The following is a 25,220-nucleotide window of genomic DNA, read 5'->3' as shown; positions in this document are numbered from 1 at the left end:
CTAGAATCACATTGTTTACATTGTGGGAGGCAACTCGTCTCAGTCAAACAACACAGCAGTAACAGTGTGTCCCACTCAGTTGATTTGTGTGATGAGCTGGAAATTATATTGTGTGCCTTTAATGTCTGCACCTACTTATCCAGGCTGTCAAAACACAGTCCAATTCACATAATGTTAATAGATCATGTTAAGCAGATGACTGTTGACACTGCGTATAGGCATTTGCAAATACAACTCGTTTATCAATTGTGGTACACAAATGCTTTAGCCACCATCCATAGTAGGACAAATGGCATCTCCCCTTTTTATGTTCTTTCCTCCCAGGTGTGAGAGCCAAGATGCAAGTGTTACCTGGGGCCAATGGTCCATGATGCATGTGGAGGTGTGCTGGTGGGGTTATGGAGACTCCACTGAACTGTGCTGAAGAGCAACAACCCCCTCCTGTCTTACCTGACGCCAGGTCCACAGTCACACCACAGGAGCCTACTACAGACAGAAATGACAAGGGGAAAGCTGTTGGCTTTGTGTTGGTGCATGCAGGTTGGTATACTTACAGTACCTTAGTTGTCAGATTTTTCTGTGCTACGTAAATTAGCCTATAAGGTGTCCTATGAGATGACATTCAGTTTACATGTGATAGGATAAGTCACCTGTGACGTTGACTGTCTATATATTGAATCTGTTATCACTTCTGGAGCGTTACCGTGGCAGACATCTGTCTAATTACCTACTACTTTAATCATGCTTAGATTAGATAGCTTGTTTCCCGCCGTTCGTACATTTTTGCTAGAGTGCGTCCCCCTAGTCTGATTTATCAGCAGTTGTCGAACACAGTGTGGGGGTGTGTGTGAAAATACTATTCTCTTCCTCAATAGTAGAAATGAGTACAACATCCTGGCATTTACATTTTCAAAACTCCCCATAAAACATTATCATTTCCTGGATACCCCCCCATACTATTTAGAACACAAGTCTGTGTATTCGGACATGGCCACTGACTATGCAGACCGTGAAAGAGAGGCGTACAAAATGGATGTAGGATGATGTCATCATTAACCAGCTGTTGAAACAACACACTGTCTTTACTGATGAATTTGCTAGTAACCCTTTTTTCATCACCTTCTTTTCACTTCTTTGTGTTTTTTATTTTTCAGGAGCAGGATACCACTCTGAGTCCAAAGCCAAGGAATACAAGCATGTCTGCAAGAGAGCTTGCCAGAGAGTGAGTTTGCTTTGCCGTTTGCTTTTGACTTGTCCAGTGCTTCCTGCATCAGTGCAGGACAAGGAGACAAGGAGAGGAAGCTGCGCTAGGGTATTGAGATGCAGCCTGAGACTACAGCGCTGTGGTACTGTTCAGATCAGGATGACAGGGAGGGATCTAGCACCCTATAGTAGCGCACTACTTTTGACCATTTGGAACGCACCTCTCCGTCTTCAGAGAGGAGTCCGTGTGTGCCAGGGAATGTGAGTTATGTGTTGATAACACGCCATCGTCAGTCTCAGCTGGCCGGAGGAAACTACACGCTGTAATGTAATGTTCCGGCACTTTCTGTTTCAGCTTTGTACAGCAGAAAACCTCTTTATTTAATAGTCCACCTTTATCAGATTAGAGATGTCCACGGGGAACATGGCTGTCTGTCCAAGTCTCTGTCCTGTCTCTGCACTGTCTCTGCACTGTCTCTGTCTATGTGCTGTCTCTACTGTCTATGTGCTGTCTCTGTCTATATGCTGTCTCTGTCTCTACTGTCTCTGTGCTTTCTCTGTGCTGTCTCTCTGTGCTGCCGCTGTCTCTGTGTTGTCTCTGTCATGTCCCTACTGTCTCTTTCTCTGTTGTCTGTCTCTGTCTATATTCTGTCTCTGTACTGTCTCTCTGTGTACTGTCTGTCCTGTCTCTATGCTGTCTCTGTGCTGTCTCTATTAGAGGTCGACCGATTATGATTTTTTTCAACGCCGATACTGATTATTGGAGGACCAAAAAAGCCGATGCCGATTAATTGGCCGATTTTTTTTATTTAATAAAAAAAAAAATTGTAATAATGACAATTACAACAATACTGAATGAACACTTATTTTAACTTAATATAATACATAAAAAAAATCAATTTAGCCTCAAATAAGTAATGAAACATGTTCAATTTGGTTTAAATAATGCAAAAACAAAGTGTTGGAGAAGAAAGTAAAAGTGCAATATGTGCCCTGTAAGAAAGCTAACGTTTAAGTTCCTTGCTCAGAACATGAGAACATATGAAAGCTGGTGGTTCCTTTTAACATGAGTCTTCAATATTCCTAGGTAAGAAGTTTTAGGTTGTAGTTTATTATAGGAATTATAGGACTATATCTCTCTATACAATTTGTATTTCATATACCTTTGACTATTGGATGTTCTTATAGGCACTTTAGTATTGCCAGTGTAACAGTATAGCTTCCGTCCCTCTCCTCGCCTCTACCTGGGGTCGAACCAGGAACACAACGACAACAGCCACCCCCATGCAGAGCAACGGGAACAACTACTCCACGTCTCAGAGCGAGTGACGTTTGAAACGCTATTAGCGCGCACCCCGCTAACTAGCTAGCCATTTCACATCGGTTACACCAGCCTAATCTCGGGAGTTGATATGCTTGAAGTCATAAACAGCGCAATGCTTGAAGCATTGCGAAGAGCTGCTGGCAAAACGCACGAAAGTGCTGTTTGAATGAATGCTTACGAGCCTGCTGGTGCCCACCATCGCTCAGTCAGACTGCTCTATCAAATCATAGACTTAATTATAACATAATAACACACAGAAATACGAGCCTTAGGTCATTAATATGGTCGAATCCGGAAACTATCATCTCGAAAACAAAACGTTTTTTCTTTCAGTGAAATACAGAACCGTTCTGTATTTTATCTAACGGGTGACATCCATAAGTCTAAATATTCCTGTTACATTGCACAACCTTCAATGTTATGTCATAATTACGTAAAATTCTGGCAAATTAGTTCGCAATGAGCCAGGCGGCCCAAACTGTTGCATATACCTTGACTCTGCGTGCAATGAACGCAAGAGAAGTGACACAGTTTCACCTGGTTAATATTGCCTGCTAACCTGGATTTCTTTTAGCTAAATATGCAGGTTTAAAAATATATACTTCTGTGTATTGATTTTAAGAAAGGCATTGATGTTTATGGTTAGGTACACGTTGGAGCAACGACAGTCATTTTCCGCGAATGCGCACCGCATCGATTATATGCAACGCAGGACACGCTAGATAAACTAGTAATATCATCAACCATGTGTAGTTAACTAGTGATTATGATTGATTGATTGTTTTTTATAAGATAAGTTTAATGCTAGCTAGCAACTTACCTTGGCTTCTTACTGCATTCGCGTAACAGGCTCCTCGTGAGGCAGGTGGTTAGAGCGTTGGACTAGTTAACCGTAAGGTTGCAAGATTGAATCCCTGAGCTGACAATGTAAAAATCTGTCTTTCTGCCCCTGAACAAGGCAGTTAACCCACCGTTCCTAGGCCGTCATTGAAAATAAGAATGTGTTCTTAACTGACTTGCCTAGTTAAATAAAGGTGTAAATAAATAAAAACCGGCGTCCAAAATTACCGATTTCCGATTGTTATGAAAACTTGAAATCGGCCCTAATTAATCGGCCATTCCGATTAATCGGTCGACCTCTAGTCTCTATCTCTGTGCTGTCTACTGTCTCTGTGCTGTCTCTGTGCCGTCTCATTCTCTGTGCCGTCGCTGTATTGTCTCAGTACTGTCTATGTGCTGTCTCTACTGTCTCTGTACCGTCTCTGTGCTATCACCGTCTCTGTCTCTGTACCGTCTCTGTTCCGTCTCTGTGCTATCACCGTCTCTGTCTCTGTACCGTCTCTGTACCGTCTCTGTCTCTGTACCGTCTCCGTCTCTGTACCTTCTCCGTCTCTGTACCGTCTCTGTACCGTCTCTGTGCTATCACCGTCTCTGTCTCTGTATCGTCTGTCTCTGTGCTATCACCATCTCTGTCTCTGTCTCTGTACCGTCTCTGTACCGTCTCTGTGCTATCACCGTCTCCGTCTCTGTACCGTCTCTGTCTCTGTACCGTCTCTGTCTCTGTACCGTCTCTGTGCTATCACCGTCTCCGTCTCTGTACCGTCTCTGTCTCTGTACCGTCTCTGTACCGTCTCCGTCTCTGTACCGTCTCTGTCTCTGTAGTGTTGAGTGATACAGTAGGTAAATGCTGTCTCTGTAGTGTTGAGTGATACAGTAGGTAAATGCTGTCTCTGTAGTGTTGAGTGATACAGTAGGTAAATGCTTATGATCCCCGTGATTTGTTGGTGTTAAATCAGCAAGGAGAGAGTTTGTGTTTCTCTTACCCTGTTGCATCATGGGTCGTGTTCGTTAGGGCATGCAACGGACAACAATGAGTACGTCCAGATAGACTCTCCCTGTTTCAGTGCCTTTTCTTCTGTTGCGTGCCTCATGAACACGACGTCTGTAAACTGTCCTACCCGTAACGTGACGTCTCTCCATGTCTCTCTCTCAGGCTGTGGACAGACTGAAAGCCGGTGCTCTGGCTGTGGACGCTGTGACCGCAGCCCTTGTTGAGCTTGAGGTTAGTGTGTGTGTGTGTGTGTGTGTGTGTGTGTGTGTGACCACAGACCTAGTACAGCTTGAGGATGTTGGTTATCTTGGAACCTGAGATGATTTAAACGTGTTCTATAACACATTAATGTAACGGCTGTCCGTGTTCAATAACACATTAATGTAACGGCTGTCTGTGTTCTATAACACATTAATGTAACGGCTGTCTGTGTTCTATAACACATTAATGTAACGGCTGTCCGTGTTCAATAACACATTAATGTAACGGCTGTCCGTGTTCAATAACACATTAATGTAACGGCTGTCCGTGTTCTATAACACATTAGGGCTGTGTGTAACGGCTGTCCGTGTTCTATAACACATTAGGGCTGTGTGTAACGGCTGTCCGTGTTCAATAACACATTAGGGCCGTGTGTAACGGCTGTCTGTGTTCTATAACACATTAGGGCTGTGTGTAACGGCTGTCTGTGTTCTATAACACATTAATGTAACGGCTGTCCGTGTTCAATAACACATTAGGGCCGTGTGTAACGGCTGTCTGTGTTCTATAACACATTAGGGCTGTGTGTAACGGCTGTCTGTGTTCTATAACACATTAATGTAACGGCTGTCCGTGTTCAATAACACATTAATGTAACGGCTGTCCGTGTTCAATAACACATTAATGTAACGGCTGTCCGTGTTCTATAACACATTAGGGCTGTGTGTAACGGCTGTCCGTGTTCTATAACACATTAGGGCCGTGTGTAACGGCTGTCCGTGTTCTATAACACATTAGGGCCGTGTGTAACGGCTGTCCGTGTTCTATAACACATTAGGGCTGTGTGTAACGGCTGTCCGTGTTCGAAAACACATTAGGGCCGTGTGTAACGGCTGTCCGTGTTCTATAACACATTAGGGCTGTGTGTAACGGCTGTCTGTGTTCTATAACACATTAGGGCTGTGTGTAACGGCTGTCTGTGTTCTATAACACATTAGGGCCGTGTGTAACGGCTGTCCGTGTTCTATAACACATTAATGTAACGGCTGTCCGTGTTCTATAACACATTAATGTAACGGCTGTCCGTGTTCTATAACACATTAATGTAACGGCTGTCCGTGTTCTATAACACATTAATGTAACGGCTGTCCGTGTTCTATAACACATTAATGTAACGGCTGTCCGTGTTCTATAACACATTAGGGCTGTGTGTAACGGTTGGATGTGACTCCGGCCCCTGTAATAGGGTTAGAGGCAGAGAATCCCAGTGGAGAGAGGGGAACCGGCCAGGCAGAGACAGCAAGGGCGGTTCGTTGCTCCAGAGCCTTTCCGTTCACCTTCACACTCCTGGGCCAGACTACACTCAATCATAGGACCTACTGAAGAGATGAGTCTTCAATAAAGACTTAAAGGTTGAGACCGAGTCTGCGTCTCTCACATGGGTAGGCAGACCATTCCATAAAAATGGAGCTCTATAGGAGAAAGCCCTGCCTCCAGCTGTTTGCTTAGAAATTCTAGGGACAATTAGAAGGCCTGCGTCTTGTGACCGTAGCGTACGTGTAGGTATGTACGTCAGGACCAAATCGGAAAGATAGGTAGGAGCAAGCCCATGTAATACTTTGTAGGTAAGCAGTAAAACCTTGAAATCAGCCCTTGCCTTAACAGGAAGCCAGTGTAGAGAGGCTAGCACTGGAGTAATATGATCACATTTTTTGATTCTAGTCAGGATTCTAGCAGCCGTATTTAGCACTAACTAAAGTTTATTTAGTGCTTTTTCCGGGTAGCCAGAAAGTAGAGCATTGCAGTAGTCTAACCTAGAAGTAACAAAAGTATGGATACATTTTTCTGCATCATTTTTGGACAGAAAATGTCTGATCTTTGCAATGTTACGAAGATGGAAAAAAGCTGTCCTTGAAACAGTCTTGATATGTTCGTCAAAAGAGAGATCAGGGTCCAGAGTAACGCCGAGGTCCTTCAGTTTTATTTGAGACGACTGTACAACCATCAAGATTAATTGTCAGATTCAACAGAAGATCTCTTTGTTTCTTGGGACCTAGAACTAGCATCTCTGTTTTGTCCGAGTTTAAAAGTAGAACGTCAGGCTCTGTCGCAGCCGGCCGCGACCGGGAGGTCCGTGGGGCGACGCACAATTGGCCTAGCGTCGTCCGGGTTAGGGAGGGTTTGGCCGGTAGGGATATCCTTGTCTCATCGCGCTCCAGCGACTCCTGTGGCGGGTCGGGCGCAGTACGCGCTAACCAAGGGGGCCAGGTGCACGGTGTTTCCTCCGACACATTGGTGCGGCTGGCTTCCGGGTTGGAGGCGCGCTGTGTTAAGAAGCAGTGCGGCTTGGTTGGGTTGTGCCTCGGAGGACGCGTGGCTTTCGACCTTCGTCTCTCCCGAGCCCGTACGGGAGTTGTAGCAATGAGACAAGATAGTAATTACTAGCGATTGGATACCACGAAAATTGGGGAGAAAAGGGGATAAAATTTAAAAAAAGAAAGAAAAAAAAAGAAAAGTAGAACGTTTGCAGCCATCCACTTCCTTATGTCTGAAACACAGGCTTCTAGCGAGGGCAATTTTGGGGCTTCACCATGTTTCCTTGAAATGTACAGCTGTGTGTCATCCGCATAGCAGTGAAAGTTAACATTATGTTTTCGAATGACATCCCCAAGAGGTAAAATATATATATATATAGTGAAAACAATAGTGGTCCTAAAACGGAACCTTGAGGAACACCGAATTGTACAGTTGATTTGTCAGAGGACAAACCATTCACAGAGACAAACTGATATCTTTCCGACAGATAAGGTCTAAACCAGGCCAGAACTTGTCCGTGTAGACGAATTTGTGTTTCCAATCTCTCCAAAATAATGTGGTGATGGATGGTATCAAAAGCAGCACTAAGGTCTAGGAGCACGAGGACGGATGCAGAGCCTCGGTCTGACGCCATTAAAAGGTCATTTACCACCTTCACAAGTGCAGTCTCAGTGCTATGATGGGGTCTAAAACCAGACTGAAGCATTTCGTATACATTGTTTGTCTTCAGGAAGGCAGTGAGTTGCTGCGCAACAGCTTTTTCTAAAATTTGAGAGGAATGGGAATTTTGATATAGGCCAATAGTTTTTAAAATATTTTCTGGGTCAAGGTTTGGCTTTTTCAAGAGAGGCTTTATTACTGCCACTTTTAGTGATTTTGGTACATATCCGGTGGATAGAGAGCCGTTTATTATGTTCAACATAGGAGGGCCAAGCACAGGAAGCAGCTCTTTCAGTAGTTTAGTTGGAATAGGGTCCAGTATGCAGCTTGAAGGTTTAGAGGCCATGATTATTTTCATCATTGTGTCAAGAGATATAGTATTAAAAACTTGAGTGTCTCCCTTGATCCTAGGTCCTGGCAGAGTTGTGCAGACTCAGGACAACTGAGCTTTGGAGGAATACGCAGATTTAAAGAGGAGTCCGTAATTTACTTTCTAATGATCATGATATTTTCCTCAAAGAAGTTCATGAATTTATCACAGCTGAAGTGAAAGCCATCCTCACTTGGGGAATGCTGCTTTTTAGTTAGCTTTGCGACAGGATCAAAAATGAATTTCGGATTGTTCTTATTTTCCTCAATTAAGTTGGAAAAATAGGATGATCGAGCAGCACGTTGATACTGCACGGTACTGTCTTTCCAAGCTAGTCGGAAGACTTCCAGTTTGGTGTGGCGCTATTTCCGTTCCAATTTTCTGGAAGTTTGCTTCAGAGCTCGGGTATTTTCTGTATACCAGGGAGTTAGTTTCTTATGACAAATGTTTTTAGGGGTGCAACTGCGTCTAGGGTATTGCGTACGGTTAAATTTAGTTCCTCAGTTAGGTGGTTATTAACTGATTTTTGTCCTCTGACGTCCTTGGGTAGGTGGAGGGAGTCTGGAAGGGCATCTAGGAATCTTAGGGTTGTCTGAGAATTTATAGCACAACTTTTGATGCCTCTTGTTTGGTGTCTGAGCAAATTATTTGTTGCGATTGCAAACGTAATAAAATGGTGGTCCGATAGTCCAGGATTATGAGGAAAAACATTAAGATCCACAACATAATACCACGTACTGCTAGCAGCATTGTAGCCACAGACTGTTATACTAGCTGTCTAGTCTGTGTTTTATAATGTGTAATAAGTATCAAGCACAGTTTTATAAGGAGTTGGCAACTCATTCTCTGATAAATAAGGATTTCAACATCTCAACAAAGTGAACAGGCTAGCATTCTGTTCAAACAGTTGGAGACAGACAAGAAGGGTGTGTTTAACAGTTCATTATTATGCTTTATGGTTCTGGTTAAATTTGTAACAAAAAGGGCATTTTCGTAGACAGACTTGAAAGCCAGATCACTGATTATTGCAAAAAAAAGCATGTTAAACTGTATTGATATTGGGTCTTATGGTTGTGGAAGGCTTATAGTGTATTCATAAAGTATACAGACCCCTCTACTTGTTCCACATTTTGTTACGTTACAGCCTTATTCTTATCAATCCGTCATTGTTAATACGAATGTTCTAAACTGACTTGCCTAGTTAAATAAAATAAATAAATAAAATCTACACACAAAACTCCATAATGACAAAGCGAAAACAGGTTTTTTAGAAATGTTTGCAAATTTATTATTTAAAAAAAAAAAGGATATCGTATTTACATACGTTTTCAGACCCTTTGCTATGAGACTCGAAATTGAACTGTGCATCCTGTTTCCATTGATCATCCTTGAGATGTTTCGACAACTTGATTGGAGTCCACTTGTGGTAAATTCAATTGATTGGACATGATTTGGAAAGGCACACACCTGTCTATATAAGGTCCCACAGTTGACAGTGCATGTCAGAGCAAAAACCAAGCCATGAGGTTGAAGGAATTGTCCGTAGAGCTCCGAGACAGAATTGTGTCGAGGCACAGATCTGGGGAAGGGTATCAAAAAATGTCTGCTGCGTTGGAGGTCCCCAAGAACACAGTGACCTCCATCATTCGTAAATGGAAGAAGTTTGGAACCACCAAGACTCTTCCTAGAGCTGGCCGCCCGGCCAAACTGAGCATTTGGGGGTGAAAGGCCATGGTCAGGGAGGTGACCAAGAACCGATAGTCATTCTGACAGAGCTCCAGAGTTCCTCTGTGGAAATGGGAGAACTTTCTAGAAGGACAACCATCTCTGCAGCACCCCACCAATCAGGCCTTTATGGTAGAGTGGCCAGATGGAAGCCACTCCTGTAAAAGGCACATGACATCCCGCTTGGAGTTTGACAAAATGCACATAAAGGATTTCTCTGGTCTGATGAAACCAAGATTGAACTCTTTAACCTGAATGCCATGGTAAAGCATGGTGGTGGCAGCATGGTGGCGGCAGCATGATGCTGTGGGGATGTTTTTCAGCGGCAGGGACTGGGAGGCTAGTCAGGATCGAGGGAAAGATGAATGGAACAATGTACAGAGAGATCCTTGATGAAAACCGTCTCCACAGCGCTCAGGACCTCAGACTGGGGCAAAGGTTCACCTTCCAGCAGGACAACAACCCTAATCACACAGCTAAGCCAATGCAGGAGTGGCTTTGGAACAAGTCTCTGAATGTTCCTTAGTGGCCCAACCAGAGCCCGGACTTGAACCCAATCGAACATCTCTGGAGAGACCTGAAATTAGCTGTGCAGCAACGCTCCCCATCCAACCTGACAGAGCTTGAGAGGACCTGCAGAGAAGAATGGTAGAAACTGCCCAAATACAGGTGTGCCAAGCTTGTAGCGTCATACCCAAGAAGACTCAAGGCTGTAATCGCTGCCAAAGGTGCTTCAACAAAGTACTGAGTAAAGGGTCTGAATACTTATGTAAATGTTATTTCAGTTTTTTATTTATAATAAATGTACAAACTTTTCTAAAAACCTGTTTTTTGCTGTGTCGTTATGGTGTATTGTGTGTATGTTGAAGATACATAAAAATTATGTAACAAAATGTGGATAAATTCCAGGGGTGTGAATACTTTCCTAATGCACTGTACATTTAGCCTAGGTGTAATTTCACAAGCCCTGAATTCTTTCGATTTTTGCTGACTGTTTAAATTGCGGTGTATTTGTACAACAAAGCTTATTTTAGTGAAAAAAAATCGGCTATAAAAAAGTAAGTCCCAGCCCTATGACACGCTGAGTCTGAGTACAGACATGCACATTGAATCAGACCACAGATGCCTTTTAAAGGCCTACTCCTGAATTCTAAAAACATACATATCACAGAGTGAGTATTTAATGGACTGAAGGACATTTAGGATCCTTACAAAGTGATGTGTGACATAACATCTATGTTTAGATCACAGCTACTTAGTCCTACTGGCTGAAGGAAGTAGGCCCTAGTTTAATTCCTTTCACTCACATCTATATGAGAATGTATATCTTTGTCTAAATGTCCTATTTCATGATTCTTAATGTAAACTCAGCAAAAAAAAAAGAGACTTCCCTTTTTCATGACCCTGTCTTTCAAAGATAATTAGTAAAAATCCAAATAACTTCACAGATCTTCATTGTAAAGGATTTAAACACTGTTTCCCATGCTTGTTCAATGAACCATAAACAATTACTGAACATGCACCTGTGGAACGGTCATTAAGACACTAACAGCTTACAGACGGTAGGCAATTAAGGTCACAGTTATGAAAACTTAGGACACTAAAGAGGCCTTTCTACTGACTCTGAAAAACACAAAGAAAGATGCCCAGGGTCCCTGCACATCTGCAAGGAGGCATGAGGACTGCAGATGTGACCAGAGCAATACATTGCAATGTCCGCACTGTGAGACGCCTAAGACAGCGCTACAGGGAGACAGGACGGACAGCTGATCGTCCTCGCAGTGGCAGACCACGTGTAACAACACCTGCACCACAGGATCAGTACATCCAAACATCACACCTGTGGGACAGGTACAGGATGACAACAACAACTGCCCGAGTTACACCAGGAACGTACAATCCCCCCATCAGTGCTCAGACTGTCTGCGAGAGGCTGGACTGAGAGCCTGTAGACCTGTTGTAAGGCAGGTCCTCACCAGACATCTCCGGCAACAACGTTGCCTATGGGCACAAACCCACCGTCGCTGGACCAGACAGGACTGGCAAAAAGTGCTCTTCACTGACTAGTCGCGGTTTTGTCTCACCAGGGGTGATGGTCGGATTCGTGTTTATCGTCAAAGGAATGAGCGTTACACCGAGGCCTGTACTCTGGAGCGGGATCGATTTGGAGGTGGAGGGTCCGTCATGGTCTGAGGCGGTGTGTCACAGCACCATCGGACTGAGCTTGTTGTCATTGCAGGCAATCTCAACGCTGTGCGTTACAAGGAAGACATCCTCCTCCCTCATGTGGTACCCTTCCTGCAGGCTCATCCTGACATGACCCCCCAGCATGACAATGCCACCAGCCATACTGCTCGTTCTGTGGGTGATTTTCTGCAAGACAGGAATGTCAGTGTTCTGCCATGGCCAGCGAAGAGCCCGGATCTCAATCCTATTGAGCACATCTGGGACCTGTTGGATCGGAGGGTGAGGGCTAGGGACATTCCCCCCCCAGAAATGTCCGGGAACTTGCAGGTGTCTTGGTGGAAGAGTGGGGTAACATCTCACAGCAAGAACTGGCAAATCTGGTGCAGTCCATGAGGAGATGCACTGCAGTACTTAATGCAGCTGGTGGCCACACCAGATACTGACTGTTACTTTTGATTTTGACCCCCCCCTTTGTTCAGGGACACATTATTCAATTTCTGTTAGTCACATGTCTGTGGAACTTGTTCAGTTTATGTCTCAGTTGTTGAATCTTGTTATGTCCATACAAATATTTACACATGTTAAGTTTGCTGAAAATAAACGCAGTTGACAGTGAGAGAACGTTACATTTTTTTTGCTGAGTTTTATATCTCTGTGTCTAAATGTCCTGTATTTCATGACTCTTCTAAATGTTTTTTGTCATCCACAGGATTCTCCGTTCACCAACGCGGGAATGGGCTCTAACTTAAACCTGTCTGGGGAGATCGAGTGTGACGCCAGCATCATGGATGGGAAGTCTCTACATTATGGAGCTGTAGGTGCTGTTAGTGGTGGGTTACTGACCAACTTCTGATGCCTTAGTGTTTGTGTAACTAGCAACGTTTTAAAGCCCTATCCCAGGGGGCAAAACTTCTAGAAAATTTGTTCTATTCTGGTTGTAATGTCGTCAGATTGACGTTAGTTCAACCAGCTCTGCCTGTTGGGATGTATGGTAGAATTTCAGCTATCAGCATTGTACAGTCACCTGAACCAACCCTTCAGCTATAAGCATTGTACAGTCACCTGAACCAACCCTTCAGCTATCAGCATTGTACAGTCACCTGAACCAACCCTTCAGCTATCAGCATTGTACAGTCACCTGAACCAACCCTTCAGCTATCAGCATTGTACAGTCACCTGAACCAACCCTTCAGCTATCAGCATTGTACAGTCACCTGAACCAACCCTTCAGCTATCAGCATTGTACAGTCACCTGAACCAACCCTTCAGCTATCAGCATTGTACAGTCACCTGAACCAACCCTTCAGCTATCAGCATTGTACAGTCACCTGAACCAACCCTTCAGCATTGTACAGTCACCTGAACCAACCCTTCAGCATTGTACAGTCACCTGAACCAACCCTTCAGCTTTGTGGAGTGTATTCCTCGATAGCTGGTTCTACATCTACAAATCCAACCCCTTTAAAAGAGTGACTATGTCCTTGGCTTCAGCCACCCTAGTAACCAGTCCTGCACTGTGTTCACCATTAACATTTCAGCAGTCTGCCCTGTGCCAAAAAGTTATTGTTTTATATAAGGCCTCCAGCAAAGGCAGGTCTCCTGAGTATAGACTTCACAATGTTCTGAGAACAAACACTCACAACCACACACACACACACGAGAGGCGAACGTCAGCGGGCATTTCGACATTGAGGTAAAAAAGACACAGCGGTCGTTTTTTGTTCCCCTGCGTGCTGTAACAGTCAGCCATTTTTTTTTTTTAATTAGTACATGACAAATGAAAGCTTCTTGGCTCAGATTGGACATGCCTGTTCTGTTCTGTTCTTTCCAGCCCTGTATTTCACATAAGGGCACCGTAGTAATGCACTATGTAGGTGTAGGTGTGAACCACATCCTATAACAGGTCTATGAAACTGGTCTGTGAGCCAAGGTTGAAGGTTCAATTCCCACAGAGATCCTAGACACATAACAAAACATGTATTTACTCACTGTCTTGTAAGAACCTTAGATAGAAGTGTCTGCTAAGTGGCATAGACCACAACAGTACCTGCAGTGTACCAGTCTATGTATTGGCTCCATAGACCAGAACAGTACCTGCAGTGTACCAGTCTATATATTGGCTCCATAGACCAGAACAGTACCTGCATTGTACCAGTCTATATATTGGCTCCATAGACCACAACAGTACCTGCAGTGTACCAGTCTATATATTGTCTCCATATACCAGAACAGTACTTGCAGTGTACCAGTCTATATATTGGCTCCATATACCACAACAGTACCTGAAGTGGAGGTCCTGAGCTGACGTGCTGGTCTGTGGTTTTGAGGTCGGTTGATCGTACCGCCAAATTCTCTAAAACGACGTTGAAGGCGCTTTATGGTAGAGAAATTAACATTCAATTCTCTGGCAACAGTTCTGGTGGACATTCCTGCAGTCAGCATGCCAATTGCAAGCTTCCTCAACTTCTGTTGTGTTGTGTGACGAAATTGTATATTTTATAGTGGCCTTTTATTGTCCCCAGCACAAGGTGCACCTGTGTAATGATCATGCTGTTTTAATCAGCTTCTTGATATGCCACATCTGTTAGGTGGATGGTTTATCTTGGCGAAGGAGAAATGTTCACTAACGAGGATGTAAACAAAGTTTTGCACAAAATTTGAGAGAAATAAGCTTTTTTGTGCTTCTTATTTATTTCAGCTCATGGAACATGGTACCAACACTTTACATGTTGCATTTATATATTTATTCTGTGTATGTGTAATTTTATATATATATATATATCTCTATAAAATTACACACACACACACACAGAATAAAATAAAAACATATAATTAATGAATTAGTACCAGTCAAAAGTTTGGACACCCACTCATTCAAGGGTTTTTCTTTATTTTTTACTATTTTCTAAATTGTAGGATAATAGTTGAGACATCAAAACTATGAAATAACACATATGGAATCATGTAGTAACCAAAAAAAGTGTTAAACAAATCAAAATATATTTGAGATTCTTCAAAGTAGCCACTCTTTGCCTTGATGACAGCTTTGCACACTGTTGGCGTTCTCTCATCCAGCTTTATGAGGCAGTCACCTGGAATGCATTTAAATTAACAGGTGTGCCTTGTTAAAAGTTAATTTGTGGCATTTCTTTCTTTCCTGCGTTTGAGCCATTCAGTTGTGTTGTGATAAGGTAGGGGTGGGTATACAGAAGTTAGCCCTATTTGGTAAATCACCAAATCGATTTTATGGCAAGAACAGCTCAAATAAGCAAAGAGAAATTACAGTCCATCTTTACTTTAAGACATGAAGGTCAGTCAATTTCAAGAACTTTGAAAGTTTCTTCAAGTGCAGTTGCAAAAACCATCAAGCGCTATGATGAAACTGCCTCTCATGAGGACCGCATCAGGAAAGGAAGACCCAGAGTTACCTCTGCTGCAGAGGATAAGTTCATTAGAGTTACCAGCCTCAGACATTGCAGCCCAAATAAATGCTTCACAGAGTTCGAGTAACAGACACATCTCAACATCAACCGTTCAGAGGAGACTCTGTGAATCACGCCTTCATGGTCCAATTGCTGCAAAGAAACCTCTACTAAAGGACACCAATAATAAGAAGAGATTTGCTTGGGCCAAGAAACACAAGTAATGGACATTAGACCGGTGGAAATCTGTCCTTTGGTCTGATGAGGCCAAATGTGAGATTTCTGGTTCCAACCGCTGTGTCTTTGTGAGACGCAGAGTAGGTGAACGGATGATCTCCGCATGTGTGGTTCCCACCGTGAAGCATGGAGGAGGAGGTGTTATGGTGTGGGGGTGCTTTGCTGGTGACAATGTCTATGATTTTATTTAGAATTAAAGGCACACTTAATCAGCATTCTGCAATGATACGCCATCCCATCTGGTTTGCGCTTAGTGGGACTATCATTTGTTTTTTAACAGAACAATGACCAAAAGCACACCTCCAGGCTGTGTAAAGGCTTTTTGACCAAGATGGAGAGTGATGGAGTGCTACATCAGATGACCTGGCCTCCACAATCACCCGACCTCAACCCAATTGAGATGGTTTGGGATGAGTTGGACCGCAGAGTGAAGGAAAAGAAGCCAACAAGTGCTCAGCATATGCTGTCAAGGCAAAGGGTGGTTACTTTGAAGAATCTCAAATATAAATATATTTACATTTTAAAACTTTTTTTGGTTACTACGTGATTCCATATGTGTTATTTCATAGTTTTGACGTCTTCAATATTATTCTACAATGTAGAAAATACTAAAGATAAAGAAAAACCCTTGAATGAGTAGGTGTGTCCAAACTTTTGACTCGTACTGTATATTATTTATTTTTGTACGTTTTGTGGGGAGTGGGAATGCTAACTTAGAATTCTACACATTTTGCCATTGGGTAGAGAGAAAATGTTACTGTTTTAAAGCTAATTTCCTACAATTCTAAGCATTTTGCCATGACGTGTTCATATGCTCTCTGGGGAGGTGTAGGACCAACATTTGAACGACCTTTGGGGTCACCAGAACCAGGATTAAAGAAACACTGGTCTAATGGACTAATCAATCTCGTCATTAGCTGCTGTGCTGGGTGCTCCCTTCAAGCATTTTTTATATATATTTTTTAATTTAACTTTTATTTAACTAGGCATGTCGGTTAAGAAACACATTTTTCTTTTTACAATGACGGCCTGGGAACAGTGGGTTAACTGCCTTGTTTAGTCAGGGCAGAACGACAGATTGTTTTACCTTGTCAGTTCCATCTAGCACCCTTTTCGGTTACTGGCCCAACGCTCTAACCACTAGGCTACCCTGCCGCCCCTACACTCTAACCACTAGGCTACCTGCCGTCCCTACACTCTAACCACTAGGCTACCTGCCGTCCCTACGCTCTAACCACTAGGCTACCCTGCCGCCCCTACACTCTAACCACTAGGCTACCTGCCGCCCCTACACTCTAACCACTAGGCTACCTGCCGTCCCTACACTCTAACCACTAGGCTACCTGCCGCCCCTACACTCTAACCACTAGGCTACCTGCCGCCCCTACACTCTAACCACTAGACTACCTGCCGTCCCTACACTCTAACCACTAGGCTACCTGCCGCCCCTACACTCTAACCACTAGGCTACCTGCCGCCTCTACACTCTAACCACTAGGCTACCTGCCGTCCCTACACTCTAACCACTAGTCTACCTGCCGTCCCTACACTCTAACCACTAGTCTACCTGCCGTCCCTACACTCTAACCACTAGGCTACCTGCCTCCCCTACACTCTAACCACTAGGCTACCTGCCGTCCCTACACTCTAACCACTAGGCTACCTGCCGTCCCTACACTCTAACCACTAGACTACCTGCCGTCCCTACACTCTAACCACTAGGCTACCTGCCGCCCCTACACTCTAACCACTAGGCTACCTGCCGCCCCTACACTCTAACCACTAGACTACCTGCCGTCCCTACACTCTAACCACTAGGCTACCTGCCGCCCCTACACTCTAACCACTAGGCTACCTGCCACCTCTACACTCTAACCACTAGGCTACCTGCCACCTCTACACTCTAACCACTAGGCTACCTGCCACCTCTACACTCTAACCACTAGGCTACCTACCGTCCCTACACTCTAACCACTAGGCTACCTACCGTCCCTACACTCTAACCACTAGGCTACCTGCCGTCCCTACACTCTAACCACTAGACTACCTGCCGTCCCTACACTCTAACCACTAGGCTACCTGCCGCCCCTACACTCTAACCACTAGGCTACCTACCGTCCCTACACTCTAACCACTAGGCTACCTGTCGTCCCTACACTCTAACCACTAGGCTACCTGCCGTCCCTACACTCTAACCACTAGGCTACCTGCCGTCCCTACGCTCTAACCACTAGGCTACCTGCCGCCCCTACACTCTAACCACTAGGCTACCTGCCGCCTCTACACTCTAACCACTAGGCTACCTGCCGTCCCTACACTCTAACCACTAGTCTACCTGCCGTCCCTACACTCTAACCACTAGTCTACCTGCCGTCCCTACACTCTAACCACTAGGCTACCTGCCTCCCCTACACTCTAACCACTAGGCTACCTGCCGTCCCTACACTCTAACCACTAGGCTACCTGCCGTCCCTACACTCTAACCACTAGACTACCTGCCGTCCCTACACTCTAACCACTAGGCTACCTGCCGCCCCTACACTCTAACCACTAGGCTACCTGCCGCCCCTACACTCTAACCACTAGACTACCTGCCGTCCCTACACTCTAACCACTAGGCTACCTGCCGCCCCTACACTCTAACCACTAGGCTACCTGCCACCTCTACACTCTAACCACTAGGCTACCTGCCACCTCTACACTCTAACCACTAGGCTACCTGCCACCTCTACACTCTAACCACTAGGCTACCTACCGTCCCTACACTCTAACCACTAGGCTACCTACCGTCCCTACACTCTAACCACTAGGCTACCTGCCGTCCCTACACTCTAACCACTAGACTACCTGCCGTCCCTACACTCTAACCACTAGGCTACCTGCCGCCCCTACACTCTAACCACTAGGCTACCTACCGTCCCTACACTCTAACCACTAGGCTACCTGTCGTCCCTACACTCTAACCACTAGGCTACCTGCCGTCCCTACACTCTAACCACTAGGCTACCTGCCGTCCCTACGCTCTAACCACTAGGCTACCTGCCGCCCCTACGCTCTAACCACTAGGCTACCTGCCGCCCCTACGCTCTAACCACTAGGCTACCTGCCGTCCCTACGCTCTAACCACTAGGCTACCTGCCGTCCCTACGCTCTAACCACTAGGCTACCTGCCGTCCCTACGCTCTAACCACTAGGCTACCTGTCGTCCCTACGCTCTAACCACTAGGCTACCTGCCGCCCCTACGCTCTAACCACTAGGCTACCTGCCGTCCCTACGCTCTAACCACTAGGCTACCTGCCGTCCCTACGCTCTAACCACTAGGCTACCTGCCGTCCCTACGCTCTAACCACTAGGCTACCTGCCGTCCCTACGCTCTAACCACTAGGCTACCTGCCGTCCCTACGCTCTAACCACTAGGCTACCTGCCGTCCCTACGCTCTAACCACTAGGCTGCCTGCCTTCCCTACGCTCTAACCACTAGGCTGCCTGCCTTCCCTACGCTCTAACCACTAGGCTACCTGCCGTCCCTACACTCTAACCACTAGGCTACCTGCCGTCCCAACACTCTAACCACTAGTCTACCTGCCGTCCCTACACTCTAACCACTAGTCTACCTGCCGTCCCAACGCTCTAAGCACTAGGCTACCTGCCGTCCCTACGCTCTAACCACTAGTCTACCTGCCGTCCCTACGCTCTAACCACTAGTCTACCTGCCGTCCCTACGCTCTAACCACTAGTCTACCTGCCGTCCCAACGCTCTAACCACTAGGCTACCTGCCGTCCCTACGCTCTAACCACTAGTCTACCTGCCGTCCCTACGCTCTAACCACTAGTCTACCTGCCGTCCCTACGCTCTAACCACTAGGCTACCTGCCGTCCCTACACTCTAACCACTAGGCTACCTGCCGTCCCTACACTCTAACCACTAGTCTACCTGCCGTCCCTACACTCTAACCACTAGTCTACCTGCCGTCCCTACACTCTAACCACTAGGCTACCTGCCGTCCCTACACTCTAACCACTAGTCTACCTGCCGTCCCTACACTCTAACCACTAGGCTACCTGCCGTCCCTACGCTCTAACCACTAGGCTACCTGCCGTCCCTACGCTCTAACCACTAGGCTACCTGCCGTCCCTACGCTCTAACCACTAGGCTACCTGCCGCCCCTACACTCTAACCACTAGGCTACCTGCCGTCCCTACACTCTAACCACTAGTCTACCTGCCGCCCCTACACTCTAACCACTAGGCTACCTGCCACCTCTACACTCTAACCACTAGGCTACCTGCCACCTCTACACTCTAACCACTAGGCTACCTGCCACCTCTACACTCTAACCACTAGGCTACCTACCGTCCCTACACTCTAACCACTAGGCTACCTACCGTCCCTACACTCTAACCACTAGGCTACCTGCCGTCCCTACACTCTAACCACTAGACTACCTGCCGTCCCTACGCTCTAACCACTAGGCTACCTGCCGTCCCTACGCTCTAACCACTAGGCTACCTGCCGTCCCTACGCTCTAACCACTAGGCTACCTGCCGTCCCTACGCTCTAACCACTAGGCTACCTGCCGTCCCTACGCTCTAACCACTAGGCTACCTGCCGTCCCTACGCTCTAACCACTAGGCTGCCTGCCTTCCCTACGCTCTAACCACTAGGCTACCTGCCGTCCCTACACTCTAACCACTAGGCTACCTGCCGTCCCAACACTCTAACCACTAGTCTACCTGCCGTCCCTACACTCTAACCACTAGTCTACCTGCCGTCCCTACACTCTAACCACTAGTCTACCTGCCGTCCCAACACTCTAACCACTAGTCTACCTGCCGTCCCTACACTCTAACCACTAGTCTACCTGCCGTCCCAACGCTCTAAGCACTAGGCTACCTGCCGTCCCTACGCTCTAACCACTAGTCTACCTGCCGTCCCTACGCTCTAACCACTAGTCTACCTGCCGTCCCTACGCTCTAACCACTAGTCTACCTGCCGTCCCTACGCTCTAACCACTAGGCTACCTGCCGTCCCTACGCTCTAACCACTAGTCTACCTGCCGTCCCTACGCTCTAACCACTAGTCTACCTGCCGTCCCTACGCTCTAACCACTAGTCTACCTGCCGTCCCTACGCTCTAACCACTAGGCTACCTGCCGTCCCTACACTCTAACCACTAGGCTACCTGCCGTCCCTACACTCTAACCACTAGTCTACCTGCCGTCCCTACACTCTAACCACTAGTCTACCTGCCGTCCCTACACTCTAACCACTAGGCTACCTGCCGTCCCTACATTCTAACCACTAGTCTACCTGCCGTCCCTACACTCTAACCACTAGGCTACCTGCCGTCCCTACGCTCTAACCACTAGGCTACCTGCCGTCCCTACGCTCTAACCACTAGGCTACCTGCCGTCCCTACGCTCTAACCACTAGGCTACCTGCCGCCCCTACACTCTAACCACTAGGCTACCTGCCGTCCCAACACTCTAACCACTAGTCTACCTGCCGTCCCTACACTCTAACCACTAGGCTCCCTGCCGTCCCAACACTCTAACCACTAGGCTACCTGCCGTCCCTACGCTCTAACCACTAGGCTACCTGCCGTCCCTACGCTCTAACCACTAGGCTACCTGCCGTCCCTACACTCTAACCACTAGGCTACCTGCCGTCCCTACACTCTAACCACTAGGCTACCTGCCGTCCCTACACTCTAACCACTAGGCTACCTGCCGTCCCTACACTCTAACCACTAGGCTACCTGCCGTCCCTACACTCTAACCACTAGGCTACCTGCCGTCCCTACACTCTAACCACTAGGCTACCTGCGGCATTAACTACTTCCTGCTGATTTCTTTTTTTTTTTTTTAGATAAGAACAGCTGAGTGAACGTGTGTATGTACCATGTCATTGGAGACAGGGCCCTATGTAACCCCCTGATTCACAACCTTTCTGTTTCCCAGGGATTAACAACCCAGTGCTGGTGGCCAACAGGTTACTGAGCGAAGCCCAGAAAGGAAAACTGTCAGCCGGACGAATACCTCCCTGGTAAACATCTCTTTTTTTAAAAACACTATTTACTTGTCGTGTATTCTGTCTTTTTACTTTCACAGATTTACTTTGTGGAACTGAATGTAACCCAGGAGGCTTTAACTATTACTGTAACAATCACTGACACAGCAGTAACACACTACTAACTCACAAGGGACTAATGGTGAAAAGGATATCTGAACTGACTGAGAAAAAAATATCCAACGGGGCAAGAGAGAGAGAGGTGTGATTTTAACTGTGTGAAGAATTTCCTCCACTGACAGCATCGCTATTGTCCTTTGTCCCTTAAGCTTTCTGGTGGGTCGAGGAGCACATGACTGGGCTGTGAGCCATGGGATACCTCCCTGTCCCTCAGAGAAGATGGCTACCAGTGAGTACCAGGCAATCATGTTTTCTAGCTGGGTGGGGGGGGGTCCAAATCCAGACCTATGAGTGACATGTAAATGAGAGTAAATCAACATTGTTTTCCTAACCTTTTGAGTGAACCTGACCGTGTGGTAATGACCAGCCTGACCGTGTGGTATTGACCAGCCTGACCGTGTGGTAATGGCCAGCCTGACCGTGTGGTAATGACCAGCCTGACCGTGTGGTGGTAATGACCAGCCTGACCGTGTGGTGGTAATGACCAGCCTGACCGTGTGGTGGTAATGACCAGCCTGACCGTGTGGTGGTAATGACCAGCCTGACCGTGTGGTGGTAATGACCAGCCTGACCGTGTGGTGGTAATGACCAGCCTGACCGTGTGGTGGTAATGACCAGCCTGACCGTGTGGTGGTAATGACCAGCCTGACCGTGTGGTGGTAATGACCAGCCTGACCGTGTGGTGGTAATGACCAGCCTGACCGTGTGGTGGTAATGACCAGCCTGACCGTGTGGTGGTAATGACCAGCCTGACCGTGTGGTGGTAATGACCAGCCTGACCGTGTGGTGGTAATGACCAGCCTGACCGTGTGGTGGTAATGACCAGCCTGACCGTGTGGTGGTAACGACCAGCCTGACCGTGTCGTTGAAGCGTGCCTCCATGTAATTTGTAGTTTTAGGGTGTTTTGAAGCGTGCCACCATGTTATTTGTAGTTCTAAGGTGTTTGAAGCGTGCCTCCATGTTATTTGTAGTTTTAGGGTGTTTTGAAGCATGCCACCATGTTATTTGTAGTTTTAGGGTGTTTTGAACGCGAAAGCTCTGATGCATGTCAGAGTGATGTGCTTTCAACATTAACAGGCCAATCCTTTGTTCCACAGTTGAGATCAATGTAGTTACTGGAGAACACACACACACACACACACACACACACACACACACACACACACACACACACACACACACACACACACACACACACACATAAGCCTCTTTTGGACAATAGACTAGATACTGATTGTCATGGTCTCACCCAATAATACACCCGTATTGCATTGCTTGAAAGAGAATAGTTTAGAAACAGCTGGCTGTATTTTCTTAAGGGCTCTTGTCAGAGTATATTCTTGTCCTGGTCAAAAGTAGTTCACTACGTAGGGAATAGGGTGCTGTTTGTGACAGCCTTGATGTCTGGTCATTTCATGCCATCCTCTTTTACAGCATTGATGAATAATTCAGAGGATATAATGAGTGTTTACACATCTGGTAGTGGTTCTCCCTCGCTCGCTCTCCTCGCTCCTCTCTCTTTCTCTCTCTCTCTCTCTCTCTCTCTCTCTCTCTCTCTCTCGCTCTCTCGCTCTCTCTCCTCTCCCCCTCTTTCTCCCCCCCTCTCTCTCTCTCTTTCCCTCTCTGTATCTCTCTCTTTCCCTCTCTGTGTCTCTCTCTCACTCTCGCTCTCTCTCTCTCTCTGTCTCTCTTTCTCTCTCTTTCTCTCTCTTTCTCTCTCTCTCTTTCCCTCTCTGTGTCTCTCTCTTACTCTCTCTCCTCTCTTCCCCCCTCTTTCTCTCCCTCCCTCTCCCTCTGGTTGTCATTGGCTCCATGTTATTTTTTACTAAGCCTGATTGCATTCCATTTAATTGTCTAAATGTCTTAATTGCCCAGATTTGATTTCCAAGCTACTCTTTGATTAGAACGCTTTTTTTTTTATAAACGTATTTGATAGGTGGCCTCAATTTAGATTTTGTTTTGTTTTCTGGAAGTCATTAAACCTTAATAATGATTTAGTAACATACTTTATCATTGTGAGTCTGGATACTGTGGTGACTGTGTATGGTCTCTCCCTGCCTCACACAGTCTAGATAAGAACCAGAATGATCCTTATTGTCTAATAGGGTTGTTCTGTTAGTAAAGGGTCGTTCTGTTACGGCAGACTGGGACGTAAAGGGTCGTTCTGTTACGGCAGACCGGGACGTAAAGGGTCGTTCTGTTACGGCAGACTGGGACGTAAAGGGTCGTTCTGTTACGGCAGACTGGGACGTAAAGGGTCGTTCTGTTACGGCAGACTGGGACGTAAAGGGTCGTTCTGTTACGGCAGACTGGGACGTAAAGGGTCGTTCTGTTACGGCAGACTGGGACGTAAAGGGTCGTTCTGTTACGGCAGACTGGGACGTAAAGGGTCGTTCTGTTACGGCAGACTGGGACGTAAAGGGTCGTTCTGTTACGGCAGACTGGGACGTAAGGGGTCGTTCTGTTACGGCAGACTGGGACGTAAAGGGTTGTTCTGTTAGTAAAGGGTCGTTATGTTACGGCAGACGGGGACGTAAAGGGTCGTTCTGTTACGGCAGACTGGGACGTAAAGGGTCGTTCTGTTACGGCAGACTGGGACGTAAAGGGTCGTTCTGTTACGGCAGACTGGGACGTAAGGGGTCGTTCTGTTACGGCAGACTGGGACGTAAGGGGTCGTTCTGTTACGGCAGACTGGGACGTAACGGGTCGTTCTGTTACGGCAGACTGGGACGTAACGGGTCGTTCTGTTACGGCAGACTGGGACGTAACGGGTCGTTCTGTTACGGCAGACTGGGACGTAACGGGTCGTTCTGTTACGGCAGACTGGGACGTAACGGGTTGTTCTGTTACGGCAGACTGGGACGTAACGGGTCGTTCTGTTACGGCAGACTGGGACGTAACGGGTCGTTCTGTTACGGCAGACTGGGACGTAACGGGTCGTTCTGTTACTGCAGACTGGGACGTAACGGGTCGTTCTGTTACGGCAGACTGGGACGTAACGGGTCGTTCTGTTACGGCAGACTGGGACGTAACGGGTCGTTCTGTTACGGCAGACTGGGACGTAACGGGTCGTTCTGTTACGGCAGACTGGGACGTAACGGGTCGTTCTGTTACGGCAGACTGGGACGTAAGGGGTCGTTCTGTTACGGCAGACTGGGACGTAAAGGGTTGTTCTGTTAGTAAAGGGTCGTTATGTTACGGCAGACGGGGACGTAAAGGGTCGTTCTGTTACGGCAGACTGGGACGTAAAGGGTCGTTCTGTTACGGCCGTATTTACGCAGACTGGGACGTAAAGGGTCGTTCTGTTACGGCAGACTGGGACGTAAAGGGTCGTTCTGTTACGGCAGACTGGGACGTAACGGGTCGTTCTGTTACGGCAGACTGGGACGTAACGGGTCGTTCTGTTACGGCAGACTGGGACGTAACGGGTCGTTCTGTTACAGGCAGACTGGGACGTAACGGGTCGTTCTGTTACGGCAGACTGGGACGTAACGGGTCGTTCTGTTACGGCAGACTGGGACGTAACGGGTCGTTCTGTTACGGCAGACTGGGA

The sequence above is a fragment of the Salvelinus namaycush genome, chromosome 4, assembly GCF_016432855.1.
Source record: "Salvelinus namaycush isolate Seneca chromosome 4, SaNama_1.0, whole genome shotgun sequence".
NCBI lineage: Eukaryota > Metazoa > Chordata > Actinopteri > Salmoniformes > Salmonidae > Salvelinus > Salvelinus namaycush.
This window is presented reverse-complemented; position numbering follows the sequence as displayed.